General features: G+C 38.0%; 1 long non-coding RNA gene across 2 annotated transcripts; it reads right to left on the bottom strand.

Annotated features, from left to right (window-relative positions):
• Positions 1-1,602: 1,602 nt before the first annotated feature.
• Positions 1,603-4,903, bottom strand: LOC138955868 (uncharacterized). 2 transcript variants are annotated; one of them, XR_011452410.1, is made up of 4 exons: positions 4,650-4,903; positions 3,693-3,835; positions 2,656-2,885; positions 1,603-1,741 (listed from the first exon to the last, which is right to left on the bottom strand). It is a non-coding gene; the product is annotated as an uncharacterized lncRNA (long non-coding RNA). The 2 variants fall into 2 exon arrangements; XR_011452409.1 differs by lacking the exon at positions 4,650-4,903 and having other exon boundaries at positions 3,693-4,126.
• Positions 4,904-6,485: the final 1,582 nt, after the last annotated feature.

Here is a 6,485-nt window from a genome sequence, read left to right as displayed (position 1 = left end):
CAGCCACACAGACCTGAACTGTGAAATACAATTACTCACTAGCAATTTCTCAGGCGAGTCAAATCTTACATTCATCAAATTTTTGCAACTAGCATTGTAAATAAGCCTACAGAGATTACAAAGTTCAATTACTGCAAACCAAATCATGAAGGCTCTTCCATGGCCTGTTGTCTCTTTCTTTTATCACAGGCTTCCAAAAACCAGTCTTGAACGGCCGTCTTCAAGGTCTTGACCTGTGGCACCCGTACAGCTTCACGGAACAGCCTCTGCATGACAAAACAAAAAATAACATGAACTTAGATCATCAAACAACTATCACTGATTTGAGAAAAGTCTCAAGTTTATTTCCTGACGCCTGTAAACTTGCTAAAAATCATACAGACACACAAACTTGCATACACACCATACGCTTTTACAACACACCAACTATACTTGAGTTAGGAAATTACAACACATTGTAATCCTTGTAGAAGAGAAGTAAAAAAAAATACCTACCCTAATATTTGTTTTAACCCTTTCGCTGCCAATCAAAACATGGGTATGTGCATTCCTGACTGCCAGGGAATATTGGAGTTTGGGGTGTAATAATTCACAACAAAATCTAGCTTCAAACTGGCAGTAGGTAGGTAAGTAAAACCTATGTTGTTTTTAAAGGAAATTGAACCAAGAATCTGTTTTTAGTGTCTAATCATGGAAATGATAATTAGTTTGGCTTATAATGATGTTTAAATATGAACTTTTGAAAAATAAGCCCGGCGCATCTTCCGGTGCCTGTGGATCAAACACAGGTGGCTGTTTTGCTTGCTCCAAGAAAGGATTATAATCACTGTCATCTACCTGTTTCCAACGAATTGTCCGAAAGAAGATCTCCCCCTTCCCCTGTCAGTATCCATAATCATTTGCACCGCCTGTAGCGTCAGTCCGGCTTTGTTTTTCCCTACTAGGGCCCGGTCGACAGTCACCGTTAGCCATTTTGACGAGTCGAGATTTCTCTCCCATACCCTGTCGACAAGGCCAAAAATAGCCTTCAAACGCAAAACCGCGTCACCATTTATGTTTATTCATGAGAATGAGGTATCCTACCAAACCATTGGCTGCTATTTGTCTGTCAGCAGTGACGTAGCATTTCTGGAAAATCCCGGAACGGAGAAGACGGGTTTACCCGTCCTAAGGCGCTGCGGCTGCACAAGCGCATGACTGGTATACCCGTCATAAGTGGTTAAAGTTACCTTTACTATGACTTTTTCTTTGGGGGCCTTCGGAAATTCATAATACATGTACTGTGACGTGGAGACGCATATGTGACGACATCATACCGTTTGCTAACATCCTTATTTCGTATGTAGTCGAAAATCCATGACACTGACAAATGAGCTCAGGAACTTGGCTTCTAGCAATTTAATGTTAAGCGTAAAAGCTTTGACAACTATCATTCACATGTGAAACATGGCAAATTTAAAATTGATTCCAAAGAACAAAATTTGAGACAGAAATAACTTGTTGTTTTGTAGACATGGATTTTATCTTCTTCCTAAAAGGACCAGGATGATTTTACAAATTATGAAAAACAACTCACTGTCGATGGCTTTTAGTCGCAGCGTACACCATGGTCCCTTTCCCTGCCCTCCCCCAGAGCCCCCTGTCAGCAACCGTGTAGCCTATGGAACACCTTCGTCATCACAGCATCAGTAGTCGTCTTTAGTTCATGTCCACCAACCACACCGAGCTCATGGTCATGGATCTGAAACAAACAAAACAAGCCAACTGAATTCCAAAAATCAAATATTCAGACAGCTCTTCTTCACATACAAACAATTCAATCTGGAAGCATCATACTGTCACCTGGAGCAAAAAATCAATAATCGCACTTGCTTTAAAAAAAAAAGTTTTCAGAAGAGCAAATGGTGATTGAGTGTAGCATTGTCATAAAATGTAATCACACACCTCAGGTGACCTGCATCAATCATTCAATACTATCTCACAAACCTTCATTTGGAAAGCACAAACATAGTTAGAAGAGAGCGTCAACCGTGATACTATTCAGTGTGGACAATTTTTTTCTGACCCATAATCCGATGCCTACACAAAGTGAGAATCAGAACTCACAAGAAGGCACTGTTGCATGTTTGTGATTATTTGCTTGAGTGTAGCACTTGCAATTTTGAACTTGAGGAAACAGCGTAGCAATTTCTGTTACATCCCTGAAAACCTAGCAGATGGCAGCTCTGGCCACAGAGCAATATTTGCATTATTTCTCACAGATGCAATGATCACAGAAAACAAAGTGGTGCATGCATTTTCCGCACCCCACATGAGAAAAAGAGGCCCATCATTGTGCGTACCCATAAGCATAGTTTTATCATCAAAATGTGTTGGTTAAATTCACAAATGTGACCAATACGCATAAACCTTGCATGAATTCCCAGGATAATGGGAAACTGGTCATGACTGAGAACTGATGAACAGTTAAGATACACCCGTGAACCGTGATGACATCTGGCATCCTCCAAAAAGCACACACTCAAGGTAACATTTAAAGCCTAAAGAGCGTCTAACAATAACATGTCACTCTCACAAGATCTTGCTACAGTTATCTGGGGAAAATAGCACAGGCATGACTGGTCTGCTTCAACAATAGCATTCAAAGCCACCTACCAGTGATCACTCCTTCGACAGATCCATCATGTGCCTTCAACATCTTCCACACTCAACAGTAAAAAGATGACTCCATCGAACAGTAGCACAGGCTCTGGCTCCACCATGATTCTTTGGCAACCAATTACTAAATTAGTCGCATCAGGTCCATCTGCTCCTGTAGAACCTTCTCCAGCAGCAAGAACTGATGTTTATCTTGCCGCTCTGCTCTGCTCGTAGTCTTGTGTCCGCTGAATGGAAGAAAAGAAGAACAAAAAGTCATTTACATGAAGCAATACATATTTTAGACAATCTGTCGGCCTGAAAAGAAACCATCAGCACTAAAAAACAATCTGAGCTGAGCAAATGTTCAAAGTAAACGTGACATCTCTATATTTTTGAATTCAGGAGAAGATGAGGAATATATATATTGCAATCAATTTTTAAAGGGGCATACAGAGTGGCATTTGATGGGGTAAAAAGATGTAGGGACTCAGCAGTTGGAGATGAAAATTTTTGTGTGTATTTACTTCAAGCAGATTTTTTTTTATTTTTTTTTTTTAGACAGAAGAACAAACACACACTAAAAATCCTTGTTTAAAGTTGAACTGACCTTAACTTTTCCTCCAAACACTAGAACTTTTTGTATTCATTCAAAAATATTCATCAAAAAGGTTAAATTTTAAATTCAATTTTGCAGACTTTGGATGAAAAGTTACTCTTCTCTGGCATCCCGCGGACACAGTTCACACTTTCTCATCAATGAGATGCCTGTGTTAATTAAAAACAAACATCAATAAAACTATTAAAATAAAATAAAAATTTAAATATAAAAATAAAATCGACCAACCGCCCCCACCCGATTTTTTTCCCCTTTGCTGGAAACAATACATTTGTTTCACTAAAACAGTAAAAGAGATCAGCTGAATTTGTTTGACACATCTGGTTATAACTAAAAGAATAAAACACAAAATAAGCCAAAGTCACAGAACAAAAAGACGCTGTCAGTGTCACTATCAATGACTCTGAATGAGACACTCATTGCTATCGAGCCATACCTGTTCATCTTCACCTTGCCGGGACGGAACGACAGTCTGCGTTACTGGCATCGGTGGCGGTGTTAAGGTCACTGTCCATCTCAGCTTTCTTCACCTTCAGTTCAAACAAGCAGTGAGCACCGTCATACTCAAGTCAAAGCTTTCTGAAAAAATAAATACTTGGAAGTTAAATAGGATCACATTGATTCCCAAACCTAACAGTAACAGTAACACGCAAACATCAAAACTGGAATATTAATTATTAAATATAAGCATCTCAATTTCACTAAATTAGTATATTTATTTTCTCTGTGATGTATTTTTTATTTTTATTTCAAAAAAATCTGTTTTTCAACTTTATCACTGCACACGCTGACACAGCCTCTGCCTGCCTCTCTAGTCTATGCATGCCTCGGGAACAAGGGTAATTTTTCTCTTTTCCGAGACTCAGACACAGAATATTCCACTATGACTAAGAGTCTATGTCAGTATGCGGAACTGAAAGTTGAACATCTGTGGAAAAATAAAAAGATACAAATTAAAAAAAAACAGATATATGAAGAGCCTATTAGTATTACTACTAAAGCTCCTGACAACTGCTGCCGCAATGACTCGACCAGATTAGGAACCAACCAAAGTTCACCAAGAAACAGACAATGAGACATAAAATGATAAACGAAAATTCAGTTTTTATGGTGCCGTGAGCGACCCGCGAATCGGGATTCGGATGGTATTTTCACTCTTCCACAACTCCTTAAAAACAAACCACTGCATCAATCAACTTTATGTTTTTGGAAAAGTTAGTTCATTCATCCATCTTTCAGACAAAACAAACATGAATGAATAGAACAGTGTTCTTCTAGGCGAAAAAAAAATCGAAAGTGTGAGAAATTCTCTCTGCCATCAAACTCGGAAGCCGAAGCCGCGAGCTATCAAAAATTCAAATTCCCAAATCTTTCCTTCAGTTGATCAACTTACCTATTCTTGAAAGAAGTCAATCTTCATTTCAGAGAGAAGGATAAGATTACCTTGCATCCAATAAGCAAGTCAAAAATACAAGTCAATATGAAGAAAAAGCAAAAAAACGCCGATACAATGTGGATTTGACAGACTTCTTGCCAACAGGAAGTTGGAGATTGTCTGATTTTCTGACAGACAAGGGAAATAACTTCAATAAATTGCTCTTTTCAGTCAAGGTAACTGTCTCCCCTGAAATTGAACTTTCATAGAGATTTTCTTCCAAGGCAAAATAAAATAAAATGAAAATATGCTGAGAACAAATTTTATGTAACCATTAACATCAGCCTTTATTTTGAGTAGATAATTAGTTTCAAAGTTACTTTAGTTTACATTTTTTTGTTTAATCTGAATTTTTTAAATGTTTTTATCGTTTTGTTATGGGTGTTCATATAGATTTCAGTTATCTTTTCTGTTCATATAATATTTTTATTATGCTTTGCCTAGATTTTTCCACGACATTATTTTGTGGAAAGCTGATTCCTACAACAATACCAAATCCCCATTACAATAATTATATTACATGCTAAAACAATTATAATGATAATACAAATTAAAATAATCATATTTATTTTAAGATAAAAATAATCAGGATAACAATTAAGCAAATAAATGTTGGTAATAACAAAATGATTAAATAAAAATTAAATGGGAAAACCATTACATAAAATAAAAATATTTTTATTAAACTTTTAAATGCATTTTTTTTTTTAACCGAAACTGTCTTAAGATAAACTGAAAAATAACGGATTGAAAGTTTTTATGCAATTTTTTTTCTAAAAAAAAAACTAGAAGTTTTTGAAGAAGAATAACTATTCATAACCAAAATTTAAAAGTAAATATTTTTTAATAACATAAAATATAATAAATTATTTCATGAAGTAAATGCATAAACCCACGGTATAAAATTAGGAAAAACAAAAATTGCAATCACCTTTTCATTGAATCCATGCGTGCTAAACACTGCGTGGTGAAGTCGTTTCGAATGCGACAATCTGCGTAAAAGTTGGCGAAAAGTAACGCGCGCGAAGCGAAGGTGTCACGAGGCCGTACGCATCCCCGCACGAAAAACGCAGAAATAACGCATGCGTCACGCAGAATCATGCTGGCTGGGAAAGCGTCCCGGTACCGAAGCGTCCCGGTACCAAAGCGTCCCGGTACCGAAGCGTCCCGGTACCAAAGCGTCCCGGCCCGGTACCGAAGCGTCCCACTATAACGCGTCACAGGACTTAGACTTTTTTTTTTTTTTAAACCTTGACCAAGGGCGGATTAATTCACTTTAGATGGGGGGGGGGGGGGTTACAAAATGACTGCGAAGATACAAATTGACGGCGCCGAAGGAGTCTAAGCCTCTAGGGGGGTTCCGGGGGTATGCCCCCCCGAAATTTTTTTTTTATCCAAAGAAGCAAAATAGAGCTATCTGGTGCATCCTGAGCCAATAAATTACCTCTTTTTTGGAGGGGTGGGGGGGGGGTTACGTAACCCGTGTAACCCCCCCCCCAGATCCCCCTTGTTGACCTTGATTTGACCTTGACTTGACTAACCATATTTATTTTTTTTTAATTCAATCTTGACCTTGATTTGACCTTGACTTCACTGATTTTTTTAATTTTGCACAGACCTTGATTTGCTTTCGGTAAAAAAAATCTCTTTTTGTCCAACTTTTCCCCAACTTTACTTTAGATCTGTACTCACAACACACCTATTTGGAAATACTGTACCCGTGTGGACAAGTTCGGGGGGAAAGTCCGTAGGCTTCCGTTCACAAGAGGGATATGTCTGTTACCACACACGCTT

Source organism: Littorina saxatilis, unplaced genomic scaffold, assembly GCF_037325665.1.
Source record: "Littorina saxatilis isolate snail1 unplaced genomic scaffold, US_GU_Lsax_2.0 scaffold_163, whole genome shotgun sequence".
NCBI classification, from domain to species: domain Eukaryota; kingdom Metazoa; phylum Mollusca; class Gastropoda; order Littorinimorpha; family Littorinidae; genus Littorina; species Littorina saxatilis.
This window is presented reverse-complemented; position numbering and strand designations above follow the sequence as displayed.